General features: G+C 44.7%; 1 protein-coding gene and 1 non-coding gene across 2 annotated transcripts in view; one reads left to right on the top strand and one right to left on the bottom strand.

The window, feature by feature from the left end:
• LOC136841045 (molybdenum cofactor sulfurase-like) overlaps window positions 1-19,445 on the bottom strand; it is a 258,205-nt gene that overhangs the window by 131,688 nt on the left and 107,072 nt on the right.
• TRNAK-CUU (transfer RNA lysine (anticodon CUU)) lies at window positions 3,726-3,798 on the top strand. The gene has a single exon. It is a non-coding gene; the product is annotated as a tRNA-Lys (tRNA).

The following is a 19,445-nucleotide window of genomic DNA, read 5'->3' as shown; positions in this document are numbered from 1 at the left end:
GCCATGTCGACCGCGAGGTACGCCCGTCCAGCTTGTTTCGTTTGGTTTCTTGGCCGGCCATATTGTGCTTATCGTCACCCCCTAGATTCCTCCTGGTGGTCTTGCCTAGGTTGGGTCTTTGGGGTATCTTCTAATGTTAATTTCATAGAACTTCCCATCATAGGGGTTCTTACATTTAGGGTTCCCGTAGTATTTCCCGCTTAGGTGTCTCCCCAGGATGTTTCCCCATTGGTCAGTTATAGATTTATTATTGGTGTTTGTGCTTGATGTCATGTTTTATTATATTTTTTAAAATATTATTATTATTACCATGGGCATCAGGTACAGTCCTATCTGTTTACTTCCTGTCACTTTGTTGGTTAGGCTACGTGCCAAGCACAAGCTGATATTAATGTCTAGTGTATATAATTAGTATTGGTGGTTAATTATTTATTATTTCTGGTTAACATCCCTGTCCTAGCCCTGCTGTGGCGGAATTTTAACCCACAAACAAAACAACACTCACCCTGATCTTCGGTTGCTGGAGATGGATAAGGTCCAAGGTCGCCAATCACAGCACACAACCACGAAACAAAAACTTAAACCGACCCTCCACCAACAACGAATACAAAAAAGAAGATATACGTCCACAATGCTGGTACCAAAAAAACAGACGACTCCTGCTCACTTTCAAGGTTGACTCAATCACCTAAGACTTCCTCTAAAACCAAAACTCCCGACAGATCGAGGACAGAGAGACAGCCGTGAAAAACCAACTCCAACAACCGAACCAATTAATGACAATTACATTCTCTCTCTCTCTCTCTCTCTCTCTCTCTCTCTCTCTCTCTCTCTCTCACAAAATGCTGGGAAATGCTAAATAAAACAAATTTGATCCTCATATTTCTCCCTTTAGCATTTCAACGTGGGGGCAGCTGGTGCATTGCAGCTGCAAGTGAGATTGGTGGCTGGTAGTGGGACTGAAGAGAAGATGGAAGAGGAACTGGTGAGGTTGGAGAGAGGAGAATACGTGGTTGGAGGGGTGAGAATGAGAGATTGAGGAGTCAGTTGGAGGAGATGGGGAATGTGGCTAAGAAGTAAAGAAGAAATGAAAGGGAGATGAAAGAGTCAGAAGAGAGAATGGAAGAGAGGATGGAAGAGAGGATGAGCAAAAAGTTGGAAGGAATGATGAAAAGGTGGAAGAAATGATGAAAGGTATGTTCAAGGGTGTTTTTGGAGAAGGGGCTGTTGGAGGCAGGTCCTCTGGAACGTGTGAAGGGGCAAGAGAGAAAGAAAAGGAGGAAGAAGTGAATGGAAGCGTGAGTGATGAAAGTGATATGGGAATAGGAAATAAGAAACGAGGGAATGAGAGGCAGGGTAAGGAAAAGAGGAATGAAAAGTAAGGAAGGAAACAGAGGAAAATATGATAAGTCAGGGGAAGAAAAGGAAGAAGGGAAAGGAAAGAAACTGTGGCATGGTAGAAGTGGGAAAGGCAGGAAAGAAGGAGAGGTGAAGGCAGTAGTGATAGTGAGGTGGATGGAGGTGAGTGGATAAAAGTGGATAAAAAGAGGGGGAAGAAGAGTGTAATGAGTAAGATGAATGTAAGTGCAGAAGTGGACTCTTTGTATTCGGAAGAGGGTATGAAAGGACAGAGCGAAAAGTAGCTAAAGTGAGGAGAAAGGAGAAAGAAGGAGAAAGGCTATGTTGTGAGGGAGGTACCTGTGTGAAAAGTATAGAGTATGGAAGTAGGGGATGTGCATGATTTCTTTTAGGGAGTATGAAAGGTTTTGTCAGATAAGTATGGGGAAAGCAAGAGAGTGTGGGCACCAGAATTAGAGAGTATTTGACTGGGTTTCTACTTGATATGTATAGGTTATTATGAGTGTGGGGGATGCTGAGGTATGACAAGGTGAAAGCTAGACTAGTTGAGCAAGCTTATATGCATGAAAGCGAGTGTTAAGTATAAGAGGAAGAATAACTTGATGAGGCAAGAATGAAAGCTGTGGAAACCTTGTCACTGTATGCTTGTAGGCTGGAGACGTTGGCAAGGGAAGAAGTTTGGGGATGATGGATAGATGAATGTAAGGGAGTTAGTAATGAAGTTGTTAGGACAGTGCCAGATGGAGTTAGAGAATTTGTAGAACTTGAAGGAAGGAGAAGAAAGATGGACGAATGAAAGGTTGACTTGGGGAGAAATTTTGGAAATTGTAGAAGATTATGAGCTTGACAGGTTATAAAAGAGAGCAGAAGTGTAAGTGTAAGGGCTGGGGTAGATGAGAGAGTACCAGAGTTTGGTGCTTTAGGGATGCAGTGTTGAGGTCCAATGAGAATGCAGGCGATAGTATTAGATAGGAGTGTAAGAGCAAGTAATGGAGGTGCCAGTGAGGATGAATGATGGGTTTGTAAGGGAAACGGGTTGGACGGGTTAGGATAGTAGTGTACAAAGGGAAAGGTCGATGAGTGAAGTCGAGCTAAGTGTTTTATGTGGAAAGGAAGGACATACAAAGAATGAGAGTGTAGGTGGGCTTAGGGAGTGTGTTTCGGGTGTGGGCAACCGACATTTGGTAAGGGAGTGTACGAAAGATAGGGGCGTTAAATGCTACTGGTGCGGACAGGTGGGTCATGTTGCTAATGGTTGTAGGGGTACCCGAGTGAATGTAATATGTGGCAACTGTGGTAAGAATGGGCATTATGCAAGAATGTGTTCAGAACCGAGAGCGGCGTGACGAATGTGGAATGGAAGGGCATGGGACGTCAAGTGTGTATGCAGATCGAAAGAGGGTGATCGTGACAGCGACTGGGAAACTGAGTGTGAAGGGGTTCAAATGGGTGATCCTCCAGGATGCAAGCTGCAAAGCGTAGGATGCATGTACGTGAGGGGTTGTTGCATGAGGGGGCTTTGCTGAAAGACTGACGCAGCATGAAGCAATTTGTTTTGATAGAGTATGGCAGAAAAACGAAGAAAGGGAAGAACGTAAGTGAACGGAATGATCGTAAAGGTTGTGTGTGATAGTGTGAGTGCCAAAGGAAAATGAGTGATAGCCGCAATACGGATGAATGGGATGGTATGAATAGAACGTATGGCATATGCGTGGTTTGGTATAACTGGAGTTGGACTGAACGTAGGGTAAGGAACGGGTTGAGGTGAGCGAAGTGTAAGAGTAAGAGAGCCGTGAAAGAGATAGACGAGTGATTGAAAGCATGAATGAATCAAGGTAAGAATTGGAAAGGTCAATGAGCAAATGGGATGGGTTAGTTGAAGAATTGGGGGAGGCATTTGGGAACGAGTTAGAGGGTATAGGTGAGATTGTGGATGAAACTGAGAGTGGTAATAGTGAAGAAGATAGCGTGAATCTGAGAGAGAGAATGGAGGAGAACATGTAAATCTGAATGTTGCTGGAAGAGAGAGCGAGTCTGAGAGAATGATTAAGTGTTCGCTTAACGTACGATTCTCCAGAGGACTTGCCAGGGAGCATCCGTGGGTGTTGGGCGTAAGGCGATTTGAAAGAGGTGCAGGCAGGGTTGCTGGGAAATGCTAAAAGGGGGGAGAAATATAGAGGGATCAGAAATTTGTTTTTATTTAGCATTTCCCAACGTTTTGTGAGAGAGAGAGAGGAGAGAGAGAGAGAGAGAGAGAGAGAGAGAGAGAGAGAGAGAGAGAGAGAGAGAGTGTAATTGTCATTGTGAGTGGTTCGGTTGTTGGAGTTGGTTTTACAAGGTTCTTCTGTCTGTATGAAAAAAAGGGGGGTGTAGCTCAGTCGGTAGAGCACGAGACTCTTAATCTCGGGGTCGTGGGTTCGAGCCCCACGTTGGGCGCCAAATATTATGTGGCGGAATTTTAACCCACAAACAAAACAACACTCACCCTAGATCTTCGGTTGCTGAGATGGATAAGGTCCACGGTCGCCAATCACAGCACAACCACGAAAAACAAAACTAAACCACCCTCCACCAACAAACGAACAAACAAAAAAAGAAGAGACATGAACCATTAATGCTGGTACCAAAAAACAGATCAACTCCTGCTCACTTTCAAGGTTGACTCAACTGCCCAAGACTTCCCCAAAAACCGAAAAACTCCCGACAGACCGACAGACAGAGAGACAGCCGTAAAACCAACTCCAACAACCGAACCACTCACAATGACAATTACACTCTCTCTCTCTCTCTCTCTCTCTCTCACAAAACGTTGGGAAATGCTAAATAAAAACAAATTTCTGATCCCTCTATATTGCCTAGTACAAGGTTAGGCTTTTCCTGGTAGCCTATCTCGGCCTCTGGTTAGGTGAGAGGACCAGCAGGCAGAGGGAGTTTCTGTTGTTGTTCCATCCACCGATCAAGTTGTTTGGGTTGTGGAGTGAGACTCCCATTGTCCTCCCCCCTTCTTTTCGAGGCAGAGTTTTTCCCTGCGTGTCTCTCCACGCTATTTTAGCATTCCCCTACTTTACTGTTCTTCACATGCTCTCTTCTCGATTACAGGAATTGCTCTCCTGTTGGTTCTCCATCCCTCCCTTCATTCTCCCCTTCGTATTTTATAGGACTGCGCCTATTACAAGGTGAGAGCGTGGATCTTAGGGCTGCTTCCCTTTCCCCTTCCGTTAGGTGGCCTAGAGCTCTCCACTTGGGTATTACTTCTTTACCTAGTACGGTTTGCGATTACAGTTGGAGATGGGTTCACATCTTCCTAGTCTCCTGTTTTCCTTCTGGTCTAAGCCCTCCTTCCTTACCTAGCCTTTCCCCTTCCCTAGCCTACCCTAAGTCACTCCTTGTCATCTTCGCAGGTGACACGGTCCCGATGATCACCCCGAAAGTACTTCTGTCCTCCCCGGTGGAGGGATTCGCTCCCTCCCAGGGATGGTTCCTGGTGACATTTGTCTTGACTTTATGTTTCGTTTACCCGCTCTCCTCAGACTGAGTGGGTTTTCAAACATTCTCAGGGTTGCACTTCCTCCCTCCCATCATCTCCTGTCCTCCCTTGCCTCCCGCGTCGCCGGCTGCCTGGGTCATTCTAGTCGGATTTCAGCACGCATATATGTATAGTAGTATATATAATGCAAAGTACACCTGCCCAAGCGGGTCCAGTTGTGGCTTGCCTCATCTTTCTTGTTTACTCGAATGTAGAGGCTTGGGATCTCTGGTGCGGTGATGGTACCGGACTTCGGGGACTCCTACCTCATATATGTTGATGTTAACTGGTTACTTTACCAATTTATATATATTATTTATTATTATCCATGCTTAAATCTTCCGCCATCGGGTTGATATATATTTACTTAATCTTATATCAGAGTCCGTGATCCTTCCTTTGGTCTACTGGTTTTATTACTGGCGTTCCTTGTGGTAAGGGTCCTGTCGATTCACTCTCTCGTTCCGCCGGAGTATTCCGGCAGTCGAGAGACTTTTTGCTCACCATATTTTAAGTATATGAGGAGCAAAGAAATGTTGATGTTCACTGGTTACTTTACCACCCTATATGTATACATTTGTTATTGGTCCCAAGATGGGCTTAACCTTACTGGCCAGGTTGATATATTTACTTTAATTCATATCAGAGTCCGGTGATCCTTCCTTTGGGTCTGGCCGCTTATTACCATGCTCCTTGTGGTAAGGGTCCTTGTCGACTAACTCTCTTTGCTCACAGGAGATTCCGCAGTCGGGAAACTTTTTGCTTCACCATATTTTGCTTCCTTTGCTTAGCACGCCTGTCTCTGATGGGGTTTTTCATCTCCAATCGGAGTTCTCCGGTAGCATGGTATGAAAATACTTATCCCTACATAGTTTAAGTTTCTTATGGTAGGTTCATATACTTTTCACACTTCTTTACAGACTGCCTGCCAGAGATTCGGATGTGCCGCCATCCTCCACCAACCCCACGGCATGTGGGTGTGTCGGACCCACGCTGGCTGTGCGGTCCGGCTTGATGACTTGATTGTCTGGCATCCGAACGGCTGTGAGGTGTGCTTCGCATCGTACGGATGTATCCAGGACGAGTCGGCAAGCTGCTTACTTCCGCTTTACCACAAGTAGTCACAGCTTATTTGGTCACATCTGGCTCTTATATTAACACGGTATTGAAGGCCCTTTCACCTCTGCTCCATTTCAGGCCGATTAGTCCTCCAAGAAAGAGGCCTTGAGTCTTCCGCCTGGGTGGCTGGGTTCGGAGTGAATGTTCCGGCCGGGAAGCTCCACGCCCGATGAAAAGCTGAGGGACCTGCTTCAAGCTACCTCGATCGGGCATGCCATACCACCTGACGTGGGCCGCACCTATCATCGAGCAGATCCGGCCGCGACTCAATCCCTCAGGCAGAGACTCTACACGGATGTTTCCAAGACGCCGCCGCTGCTTCTCGACCTGACCTCGAGCGATGCTCACCGCAGGACCAGGGGTAGAACAGTGAGGTGAGGCAGTGGGGCGGGCTTCTCTTTGATTCTCCTTCATCCTCTTTCTTTTCAGGGCTAATTAATCTTTCATCTTGGGGACAGAGCTCAGCTCCACTGTCCCCAAGTTGGTTGTCGCTAGCTGCTAAGGCCATGTTCGCCACGGAAGGCATCTCCTTTCCTCTGGGTCGGCTTCTCAAAGGGTGCTGGCCCTTGGCTTCCGGGAGCAAACCGAGTACCCCGGGCATGGAGTGTAGTAAGAGGGCGGCCAAGCCCAGCTCCTCTCGGCGGGCCAGCCCGCTTTGACCCGGAGGCGAGGGAATGTTGTTGCAGAGGTTCTACGGAGGTAGAGGCTAAGCTCAGTAAGATTAATGAGACGCCCAGAATCAGGAGACTTCGATCGCTGATATGGCGCGGGCCTCCGTGGGCCGGAGGTACCACGATCCCTGACACCGCCAGTTCTCCCTCCTTTGACGTGGCGAACCCATGGCGCTTGCCTTCGTGCCATCCGCATGAAGACACCTTGACCATTGAAGGTCTAGGTACCAGACGAAGAACTGGAGTTCTTCCCGCTGATCTCTGCCCCCTACCCAGGCTTCGTTAGGCTGACGCATGGTGCCTGGGTGGCCAGACAAGGTCCCTAAGACTGGTGATCTTCCCTAGGGATCAGCTAAATTCGCTTCTTGGCACCTTTACCGAAAGTGGCAGTATGGAGAACACGGCTGACCCTTCAAGGGCAACTTCACTATGTTTTCTCTCGGTGATAGGCTGCCCACTCCCTGCCTGAACAAGGTTGCTATCGCAACCGCTCAGGCTTGCTTGGAAGGCAAACCCTTGCCTCAGCTTCGGGAATCAGACCCTACGTCTCTGATCTTCCCCGGGGGTGACGAGTTCTGGAAAGACGCCTCGGGCCCACATTTAATGTCGGTAAATTGGACGAGATTATGCTGTCAAACCAGTTCAGCGAAAGCAGCTTCCCTTGCCACGGATGCTCTCCTGAAGGCTGAGTTCGAGGCACGTGTGTCGGCTGAGCCGGTCTTTGAACTCAAGCAAAGCCTGTCAGAAGCACTGCCGCCCCTTTGCAGAGGAGCCACTGTTTCAGGTTCTGACTAAATCCCTGTTAGCAGGGTTCCGTCACCTGTACGATTGAGCAGTAGCAAAGATGAACTGTCAGGAAGTTCATCTTTTGCTGATGCCAATTATCTCGCCATGCGAGCCTAACAGACTCATGAAGAGTTCTTTCTGGGGAGACAATCTTTTCCCAGAAGATGAAGTCTCCAGTGTCCTGGGTGAAGCAACCAGGGCCAACCAGAGTCTGCGCTCCCGGTGGGGTATCTCTGCTTTTAAGCAGAAGACCTCTGAGTTTGGCGGTTCCCAGAATAGGCGTGGGAAACGTTACAGGAAGCACAGGAGACCACAACATCAGGCGGTTGTTCAGGCAGTTCCGGTCTCGACGGTGAGCCAACCGTCCACCTCCAAGGCCCAACTCCCAACAGGGTATAAAAGGGCTGGTCTGTAACCAGCCCAACCCTTGCTGCGCCACGCACGCCCCGGGCGATAACCCTAGCTCTGGCGAAGGCCGTGGGGTCTTTCACGGCCTTAATAGGAGCGCAAGAGGGGGTAGAGGTCGAGCCCCTTTCAGAGGCAAGGCTGCATCCGTCTCCCGGGGGAAAAGTGGCCGCGGTAGAGGAAACAAACCTGCTTCCTCCCACTGAGACCAGTCAGGTAGGTGGACGCCTATACTGGTTCAGAGACCAGTGGTCCTTCAGTCCTTAGGCACACAGCATTGTGTCCAAGGTCTGGGTTGAGCTGACTCATACCCTCCTGACCATTGTGGTTTTACTAGCTTTCCTCCAAAGCCCTTACAGGATTTTTGTGACTGAGCCACTTCAACAAGAGAGCAATAAAGAAAGTGAGGCACCTCAAGCTTCAAGGCAGGCTGTTCACTGTCCCCAAGAAAGATTCGGCCAGCAAAGAGCGATTCTAGATCTGTCGCGCCTATATCTCTACATACACAGCGACAAAGCTCGCATGCTTACAGCTGCTCAAGCACGAATCTACTGCCACAAGTGGAACCGGCTACCAATTTATCGATCTTTCGTGACGCCATTATCACGTCGCCGTTGCGCCGAACTTCTCTCCCTTCCAATTGAACAGGAGAAGTCCCGCCTGACTGAGTCTCGTTTCAAACATTGGCCTCCAGTGGGACCTAACCTCGCATAAGCTATCCTTCCGGCCGGCCAAGCGGAAGGATATAGCTGTTGCTACCAGAAAGCTTCTAATAGGCAAAGTAGCCTCCGCCGACTCAAGAGAGGATTCCTGCCTCTTCAGTTTGCTTCAGTGACAAAACCTGCTCTAAAAGCGAGATTAAAGACATAAACAGAAAGTGTGGGCGGAGACGAAAGCTAATGTCAGGCTCTAGAGACAAGAGTTCTTCAATCCCGGCAACTTGAAGAAAGGCGCTTTCCGCGGGTCCCCTAGTCCAGGGTCTTTCGGAAGTCTGTCCCCGCCAGTTCCCTCCAGCTCTGGTAATCCACACAGACGCTTCATTAAGCGGCTGGAGAGGATACTCACCAAACAAAAGTACAAGGACTTGGTCTACAATGTCTGGTCAGTTCCATATAAACACCTTGCAAGCTGGGCGGTGTTTCTAACCCCTAAAGAAACTTCGCCTCTCCGCCAGATTCACATCAGGTTGGTGTTAGGCAGCTACCGTGGTGGTTCATTGCATAAACAGGTGCCTGAAATCAAGTCACTGCAGGAATCGCGATGTTTGCCATCTTCTGATGAACAAACACGGCCGGGCATCTGGTCAGCCACCGTGAGTGCGGAACGTGGTAGCGGATTCTCTGTCCAGACTAACTCCGTTGGAGACGGAATGGTCCCTGGACGGGGAATCATTCAACTGGATCCGGCGCCGGATTCCGGGACTCCAAGTGGATCTGTTCGCCACGGAGAGCAATCACAAACTTCCTGTTATGTGGCTCCCAACCTGATCCCTATGCCCAGTGCCACGGATCGCAATGTCTATAGATTGATCAGTTGGAAAGAGAATCTACGAGCCCCAACAAACATGCTGATGAAAGCCCTGCACAAACTCAGGTCATTCAAGGGTCGGTGCTTGCAGCCCTCTATTACCGGTACATACTGGTTCCCTTCTCCTGGAGCCTGCTGCGTCATCAGATACCCAGACCCAAACTGACTCAAGTAGTACAAACCAAGACTGTGTCAGCTTCTCCTCCTCAAAAGTCCAGAATGCACTGGCTTTATGGACTTCATAAAGCTCTGCCGCACAGAAGGTTAAACATTGACCTGCTAACACTGTTTCTGGAATCTGATGTGTTTAGATTCTACTCTCAGACAATATGATTCTGCAGTCAAAACTCAGCATCCTTGAAGGCATCTGAAGCTCAAATCATAATCACAACCCATGTGTTACCTTCTTTAGGTCTTTGTTTGAAAAAGGCCTGGCTCCGGCCACTATTACTACAGCTAAATCAGCTTTGAAGAAGGTGTTCTTATATGGCTTCAAGCTTGACCTAACAGATTCATACTTTTCTTCCATCCCTAGAGCATGCGCCCGCTTGAGGCCGGGTAACACGCCCACATTCTGTTACCTGGTTCCTTAACGCACGCTCTGGAAGCTTGCCCCAGATATTAATAATTCTCAAAGTGCTCTTATCTGATCTGTTAAGGAAGACCTTATTCCTGATTAGTTTAGCTTCAGGTGCCAGAATTCAGAGCTGTCCGCTTTCCAGAGGTGTCGATCACATTGATTTCCTCTCCCGTTGGGAGAAGCCTCTTTCCTGATCATACGTTCCTAGCGAAAAATGAAGACCCTCAGGACAGATGGTCTCCTTGGAAGGTGGTGCCTCTTCCACAAGACCAATCCTTATGTCCAGTCCATACCTTAAGGGCTTACTTACAAAGAACTTCTCAGTGTACATCTGGTCCTCTTTTTATCAGGGAAAAAGGTGGAACTCTTTCGTTGAAAGCTATAAGACAGCAAATTCTGTATTTCATTAAACAAGCTAACCCGGATTCAGTGCCTAAGGCTCATGATATCCGTGCGGTGGCTACTTCTACCAATTATTTTCATAATATGGATTTTGCTGAACTTACCAAGTACACGGGATGGAAATCACCTCTAGTGTTTTAAACGCCACTATCTAAAATCACTCAAGCTCTGAAATTTTCTACAGTGGCTGTGGGGGAGTGTCATTCCCCCACCTTAATTTATCCTTAGTCCTTATCCTTTCCCCCGCCCGCCTGCCTCATTTATTTCTCTGCCTGTTCTCCTGGATCAATCATGCCTCACTGCCTAGCTCCTCATTATTGATACTAGTATTATTAACCTTAAGAATGTCTTGGTGTATATGTTTTTGCCATGCTGTTGTTTAGATTTAGCCTAATGGTACCTTGTTTGTTTTGCATTATGCTTTCTGTACCTCTCCTTTTGTGTTGAGTAAATTATATTACTCTTGTCATTGCATTGTATTGTGTTATGGTATTCATTTCACCTGTACTTACCTGTGATCTGATACACTGTTAATTGTTTTGAATTTTTCATATTAAATCTAGTTTTGCATAGCATGTGCTTTTATTCATTTTCACCTCCTCTTTATTTTTGTGTCTTTGCAGTCTTGGCATGATTCTCTGTTACTCTTTCGCCGGGTGACACAGGGACGAGCTCAGAAAAGGGATTTTGACAAAGGAAAAATCTATTTCTGAAGGAGGCCCTGTGTCACCCGGCGACCCTCCCAGTGTCTGGTTTTCCTCCCCGGTTTGGGCATGCCAAGCCTGGGGGTGGTGCTAGCCTGGAATGAGTTCAGATGGCGCTGGGGTCGCCGCTTGGTGGGCGGGTGAGTGTGGGAGCTGGTATGGCTCTCCGCTCTTCCGAGGGGTTTTGCCATTGGGATATCTTTCGAGTGTGGTTCTGTGGTTGTGATTCCTTCACTCACCCTTGCTTATACCGACGTCTTCATTATAGAAGACGCTCGATCTGGGGATAGTAACTCCAGCATTCCTGAAAGCTTTTTTCTCTGGCATATTTAGCAATATTTATACCTAGAAATTCGTGTTAGTATGGAATTTCGCCGGGTGACACAGGGCCTCCCTCAGAAATAGATTTTTCGTTTGTCAAAATCCCTTATTTATTAAACAGTACATATTAAGATTTATTTGATTGTCCTTCAAATGGATAAGGAAGATAATATTTGTTATGCCTATACACTAATAATTGACAGCGATGGAACTGGATGCATCCAAATTCCCAGAGTATGTGCAGTCCAGCATTACCGTTGCTTTTTCTCCACTATCATTTTGCAAATATAGTGACAAAGTATGTGTGAGAGCAAAGGTGGAGTACTCCTTATGTTGCAAGGCTAACCATGCTCTGAGCCCAAGTCCATACATATTTGTGGACACTTGTGCGATTTCATCCCATCTCTTCCAAAGATAATCATTCACTGTCTTTGTAGAATTCCTCTTAACCCTTTACCCGTTTAGTACATATACATTCGTAGCGGGCTATATTTACCCGAGCCATTTAGTGCATGTATATACGGAGAGCAGATGTTTTGAACATGCGTTTGAAAGGAAGGCAGGAAAAACCTGCCTTCCTTTCAAGGTTAATTCACTTCAACATGTTTTCTCTAGGTCCCAGGAAGTCTTGTTGACCATATCCAAACAAAAACATTGCCTCCCAGAACCCCTTTTATCCTACTTTTCCTGATTTTCCATATCTAATGTGGGAATTCGCCAATCACAGCAACATCGCTATGTATAAGCGAGACGCCACGCCGCTGGGTTGGTTCATTTTCTCACATGGAACTTTGGACTTTCGACGCAGGGGGGTGGAAGGGTTATAATCCTATTTAATCCAACTTAGTACTGGTCATGTGTTACTTCGTCTGTTTTACTTTTCCGGCTCTAGTGTAAATGAAAAACGATAAGTAATTGTAGCTTATTGACATTTATTCTAACTGAAATATGAAAAAAAGTACTCACTTGACTGTTCTATTATTTTACAATATGTTCAGTGCATGTGACCGAACTCCAGATGCGCTTCATTCTAAATAACGACCACAAACTGTTTTGCTTATTTATTCTAAAATTACTAAAGTTGGCAAAAATTTTAATTTATTTCATCAATTTAATTTTAACATTTCTTGAAAATTGCTTCAGAAGCTGTGTATATTATGTTTATGTTGCTATATATATACATACATACATACATACAAACATATATAAATTTCCTTGGCTGCCTTTCTGCCTCTTTTTGCATGTCCAGAGGCTTCTGGGAATTCTGGAGGTTTCTGGGGCTTTTGAAGGCTTCAAGACAATTTCAGGCTCTGTAGCCTTTGATTTTCTTATGCAATGCTAAAGAAATTGGATTTGGTCCTACCTGGAGACAAAAGGCTTCAAGACAATCACCAGGCTCTATAGCCTTTGATTTTCTTGCACAATGCTAAAGAAATTGGATGTGGTCATTCCTGGAGACAAAATGCTTCAAAGATTTCTTTGGGGGAAGCCCATGTTCTTGGAGATGGATTCTGAAGGCTTCAAATACGATATCTCGGGCCCGGAAATTACTGGTAACCCATTCACGATCATCATATACATACCTCCCTTTGCTGTCTTTGCCCTGTTAGCCTTCTGTTTTCATTTTCATCATTCTCATTGTCGGATGAATTTTCAGCATTGTGTCCCTTGTGCAAGAATTTTGTACATAACTTTCATTTAGCTTGTGGTACATGTGCATTGTTTCATGTATGAAAGTTTGTTCGTTCTATATCTAACCCTTTGTTCTGTGACATTCAGAATTTATACATAAGCAATGACAATTTGTTATTTGAATTATATATATACGGTGTGTGTGTGTGTGTGTGTGTGTGTGTGTGTGTGTGTGTGTGTGTGTGTGTGTGTGTGTGTGTGTGTGTGTGTGTGTGTGTGTGTGTGTGTGTGTGTGTGTGTGTGTGTGTGTGTGTGTGTGTGTGTGTGTGTGTGTGTGTGTGTGTGTGTGTGTGTGTGTGTGTGTGTGTGTGTGTGTGTGTGTGTGTGTGTGTGTGTGTGTGTGTGCAAGCCAGTCCAACTTGCTGCTGGTCTCAAGCCTGGATAAATGGGGAGAGTTGCTGCCTGGTCTAGCCATCCGAGTATGAAAACAGTAGCAAAAACTAAATAATGAATCTCGAGTGGATGATTGAATGCAATAGGGCTAGGGCGTACCCCGTAAGCGACGTGCTGCAGTATCCCCTGACAGCAGTGAGAAATATGCTTAGGGTACCGCAGAAGTCACGACTGCGGCTAAAGAACTTAGTGAGGAGAATGGATTTGAAAAAGAAAGGAAAGCTGAGGATTGGAAATTGGAATGTTGGTAGCCTCACAGGAAAGGGAAGAGAGTTGGCTGATGTCATGCAGAGAAGAAAATTATGATTCTGTGTATGCAAGAGACTAAATGGAAAGGGAAAAGTGCAAGAAAGCTTGGAAAAGGATATAAAGTTTACTATGCAGGGGAAGACACAAGGGAAATGGGGTTGGAATTATTCTCCATCCAGATTTGCAGGAGAATGCCACAGAGGTCCAGCGTATCAGTGACAGGCTCATGGGCTTAAAGTTTGTGAAAGATAAGAAAGCATGGCATATATTCTTGGCATACGCCCCTAAACAAGGGTGTACTGAAGAGGAGAAGGAGGAATTCAGAGTAAAATTAGAAGAATATATCGAAAGAGTTCCAAGAAGTGAAATATTAGTGTTATCTGGGGACATGAATGTCCACGTAGGTGAGTTCTGATGGCTTTGAAGGAATACATGTAGGAAGAGGATTTGGAAGAAGAAACCAGGAAGGTGAAAGACTGTTAGAATTAGCTGAAGCTATGAATCTGGTAGTCTTGAATACTCAGTTTGAGAAAAGGAGAAGTCACCTGGTGGCATACAAAAGGGGACAAAATGAGACACAAATTGATTATCTTTTGGTTAGGAAGGAAGACAAGAAAATCACTATGGTTTGTAAAGTTATTCCTAATGAATCTCTTGTAGCACAGCATAAACTGGTAGTGGCAGATTTTAGGATGAAAGCAATAAGGAAAAGAAAAGGCCCAGCCAGGAATAGGAGGATTAAAACTTGGAAGCTGAAGGGGGAGAAGGCAAGAGAGTTCAGAAGTAAAGTGGAAAGAGCCAGAGAAGAGAGATATGTGAGTGGAACGTCAGAATCGCCTGAGGAAATATGGGATGATATGAAAGAGATTGTGGTGCCAGCAGCAGCAGAGGTGTGTGGGAGGAAAGTGGTAAGCAGCAACAGGAAAAAGAAACATGGTGGTGGAATCATGAGGTTCAAACAACTGTGAAGGAAAAGAGTACAGGCAGTCCCTGGTTTACGACGGTTCCGGCTTACGATGTTCCGAGGCTACGACACTTTTCAAATATATTCATCAGAAATTAACGACTCAAGAAATGCGCCGATCCGACGGAAGAAATATGGCCCCAAAACGGCAGAATAATCATAATTTGAAGGTTTTTGATGTAAAACTCAATAATAATGCAGTTTACATCGCTTTCAATGCACCCAGAGCATTAAAAGTAAGGTTTTCTTATGATTTTTGACGATTTTCGACGATTTTCTGGCTTACGACGATTTTCGGGTCACGACGCAGCGCAAGAACGGAACCCCCGTCGTAAACCGGGGACCGCCTGTATAGCCAGAAGAGGGTGGGAAGAAGATAACAACTACCTAAGAAGAGAGGAGTATAGGTGGACAAAGAGGGAAACAAAAGAGAGTGGTAGTGATTGCAAAGGGAGAAGCCAGGAGAGAATGGTATGAGAAGGTGGGAACACCGGAGGGAGAAAAGATAATCTATAGAATTGCAGAAGCGAGAAAAAAAGGATAGGCAGGATGTAGGAGAGGTAGGAATTATGAAAGATGAAAATGGAAATATCTTCATTGACAAAGAGGAAGTCAGGAGAAGATGGAAAGACTATTTTTCACAACTATTAAACAATGAGAATGAGTGTGAAGAATTGGAAAATGTTCCTCCAGTAGAAGGACCAATAGCAAACATCAGAGTGAGTGAAGTCAAGAATGCTATAAAGAAAGGAAAAGTAAATAAAGCTGCAGGAAAGTCAGAGGTAACAATAGAAATGATTAAAGCACTGGGAAATCTAGGCAAAGAGTGGGTGCATGCACTATTGGAAAAGATCTGGGATGTAGAGGAAATGCCAAGGGACTGGAGCAATAGTTGGATGATTAAAATGTATAAACAAAAAGGAGACGTGTTAAACTGTGGGAACTACAGCGGAATAAAGTTTTTGAGCATGTATTTAAGATACTAGAAAGAATAGTAGAAGGAAGGTTGAGAGAGCCGATAGATATACATGAGCAGCAGTTTGGGTTTATGAAAGGAAAGAGCACAGTGGATGCTGTTTTTATAGTAAGACAAGTTCAAGAGAAGTATCTAGAAGGAAACAGGAGAGTTTGCTTGTGTTTTGTGGATCTTGAAGTCATATGACAGGGTACCAAGAAGAGTAGTCTATTGGTGTTTGAGAAAGAGAGGAGCATCAGAGAAGTTGGTAAGGTTAGTGAAGATGATGTATGAGAGTGCAAGAACTACTGTACAAACAAAATATGGGGAGACTGAGACATTCCCTGTGGAAGTGGGCCTCCATCAAGGATCAGCTCTAAGTCCATTCTTGTTCCTTGTCGTTATAGACACACTGACATCAGGATTAAAGAACAACGACGAACGGTGGGATCTGCTGTTTGCTGACGATTTAGTCATTATAGCAGACACAGAAGAAGAACTGCAAGAATGGTTTTTAGCATGGAAAGGAGCCCTAGAAAGGAAAGGATTTAAAGTGAACATTGGAAAGACAGAGCTAATGACTAGTAGTAGAGAAGGACATGATGAAGTAAACATTCAAGTGGAAGATAGTACAGTGCTAAAGCAGAACAATGAGTTTAACTATCTGGGATCAATAATAACAGAAGAGGGAGGTACGGAGAAAGCAGTGAGACAGAGAGTGAAAGAAGCATGGCAAAAATGGAGAGAAGTAACTGGAATTGTTTTAGACAAGAAAATGCCATTAAAGCTCAAAATGAAGATTTATAAGACAGTTATCAGGCCCGCACTATCATATGGGGCAGAAACCTGGGCACTTGAGAGGAAAGAGGAGGGACTGTTGGATAGAACCGAGATGAGGATGGCGAGATGGATTGCTGGAATATCACGACTGGAAAGGAGGGAGAGTCAAGAAATAAAAAGAATGTGTGGTATGTGCAATGTAAAAGAGAAGGCTAGGGAAGCTCGCTGGAGATACTATGGCCATGGCTGCAAGGGTTAGAAGTACATATGTACATATTTTTAAGATGACTTTGAAATTATATTAATAATATAATTTCAAAGATTAATATAGTAATAGGATAATAGGATGCTAGTTATGGTACGCATCCCCCACAAATACAGGGGGGTTTACTGTAATATGACTTAAAAGCTCCATACAGTTTAATTTTGTTTAGCAGCTTTTTAATTTAGAAAACAGACATGCATCACGGATGACGTAGCATTCATAACATAACCTAGTTTTAGCCCAAAAATAGGATTATATGGACTACAAAATGCAAGATCTTTTGGAAGCAACTTGAACATATACCATTAGTATATGGCCTGTCAAATAAAACTCTGATGATTTGTAACAACTATAATTCGAATGACTAATTGGTGTAACCTATTATTTATAAATTCTAAAATGTCAAAAAAGAGAGGGCTTGATATACAACAAATAAACTTACATACATGAAACAATGCACATGTGACCATTCTAAGAGATTGTTATTTACCAAATGTTGTTTACATTTATAATCCTATAGCCACGGGATAAATTATTATTAGTACCATGGCTGGAAAGAGCAGATGTATAAATACATGACAGTGGTGAAAGGGAGCAGCCATATATATAATGTATATATTAATAGTCTTATATGGGTTACAATATATGGATAAGATACAAGAACTGATAAAAAGCAAAAACAAAAGTAGCCCCTCAGCACTCAAATGGTACCGCACCGGGTAGAGTAGTTGCCATGTAGTGTATTTTACTTTTTGCCGACAGTCTGGGTAGCCTTAAGGTTTGCTGAGCGGGCTCTAAGCTGACAACTTGGGAGACAGAAGCTGCTTCCCGTAGAAAATGGTTATTGGGTAAAATATAATGTCCTTCATTTTACTGCTTTATCATTTCCTATTATCCTTAAACTCTGCATCATCCTGCTTTGTTTTTTCCTCCCTTTTACACATGGAAAATACCCCATTAATAAAGGAAAACTGATTGAGGTTGAGCATATAGAATTTCAGGATACAGCAGCCTTTCCCAATACTGAATGGCACTTGGTCCCTCCGTCACTAGGAATTAAGAAAACATTGAATGAGATGGTTATCCTGCCTAATAATACAACAATGAAAGCCAAATAAAAGCAACCGTATTAATGAAAACCTTAGAAGCAACCTTTATCCAGTTTAATGGAAAATATAGTACAACAATTTTACAGAACCAATAACTTATCTGGGAGGCAGCAGCCTTCTGTCTCTTCACTTTTGAAAAAAGCATGTGAAGACGGAATTTCAGAATTTTATGGTGAATGGGAAACAAGAGTTTATGGCAGAAATAAAGCCATTTGTCTCCGCTATCCCAGTATCTGATACTGCTACAAAAGAATGAGCAACATTTGTCCTCCCTTATTGGAGGGGAAAAGGCTTCCATTGGACTTGGCTACCCAGCAGTTTTGGACCCCTACGAGAAAAATCTCAGGATAGCCATGGCTGAATTTTATGCTAGGCTCCACCTATTACAGAGCTTCCAGAACAATGTTCACTGCAGTAGTCAAAACACTTATGTGGATCCTATTGGGAGCACTATGACTTTCTGGAGTGTCGCATTAAGGCTTGAAAGGAAGCATTGGTGGGCTCCAACATTTTGTTCCCCAATGCAACCTCACTATTGCTTTCTTCCCCTATTTGTTGGGACCCTTTTGGAAGAGTCCATTGTTGCTCAACTCACTGAATGCGCCCAACAACAGAATTCCATAATATACATACTGTTCTTAGCCTAAGAAAGCTTGGTGTGAATCAAAACCCTACAAGCCTCCACTCACTACTAAACGACCCCTCCAACAACAGAAGAAAGTCAACAATAGCATCATCACCTCTTTCAAAGCGGACAAGACACTCCTACCAGGGAAAAGAAAAATCAACTCCTCAACTGTATATTACAAGGAAGGGAAGAGGTGGAGCCCCATAGGACTTGCATGGCTGGGTAGTTTTCTACAGCACAACATGCAGTGGAAGTCTTCCCCTTTGGGGAGACACTATAATTTTCAATGGGCTAGCATAGAGATGGTCTCACCCTTCCCCTCCTCTAAAGTAGTTTTTACCTAAAACCAGACCCCTTTTTAAAAGGGGACCATAGAGATAGACAGCTCACTTGTCACCATTCTTCAGTGTCCCTAAGAAGCATTCCTCCGAATGAAGGGTGATCTGCGACCCGTCAAATTTGAACAAATTGCATAAACTTTTAGATATACTTCACTTACTTTATGGTAGCTCAGGAAGGATTTTAACTAGTGGCCTACCTAGATGATTGGCTAATCTGGGGAGCCACCAGAGAAGAGTGGTGACAAAAGCTGAGTGTGGTACTCAACAGACTCCAGTCAAAAGGTTTCTTAATAGGAACAAGTCCAGCTGTCTCTTCCCAACAGCACTCAGACCAGAATAAGGAAGAACCTAAGAAGATTCCTTGCACAGCCCAGCTTTTTCATACGACATTTGGAACGAAGTCTGGGCATGTTACAGGTTGGGTCTGTGGTAGATCTAACCACGAGATTGTGACTGTAGGATTTAAACAGAATCTGGTTCTCACATGCCAGGCAAAAGCTTTTATGGTCGCCTTCATCTGAGACTAGGAAGATACTCTGTCCAGGGACCAAGAAGGGGCCTGGTAAACCGGCCAACCTGACTCCACCATTCGTATGAGTGATAATACATACTGATGCCTCCTTGACAGGTTGGGGAGGCCACTGGGAGGACTGTCAATTAGGGGAAAGA

The sequence above is a fragment of the Macrobrachium rosenbergii genome, chromosome 8, assembly GCF_040412425.1.
Source record: "Macrobrachium rosenbergii isolate ZJJX-2024 chromosome 8, ASM4041242v1, whole genome shotgun sequence".
Classification (NCBI taxonomy): Eukaryota; Metazoa; Arthropoda; class Malacostraca; order Decapoda; family Palaemonidae; genus Macrobrachium; species Macrobrachium rosenbergii.
Note: the sequence above shows the minus strand (reverse complement) of the source record. Positions and strands in the feature narration are given on the sequence as shown.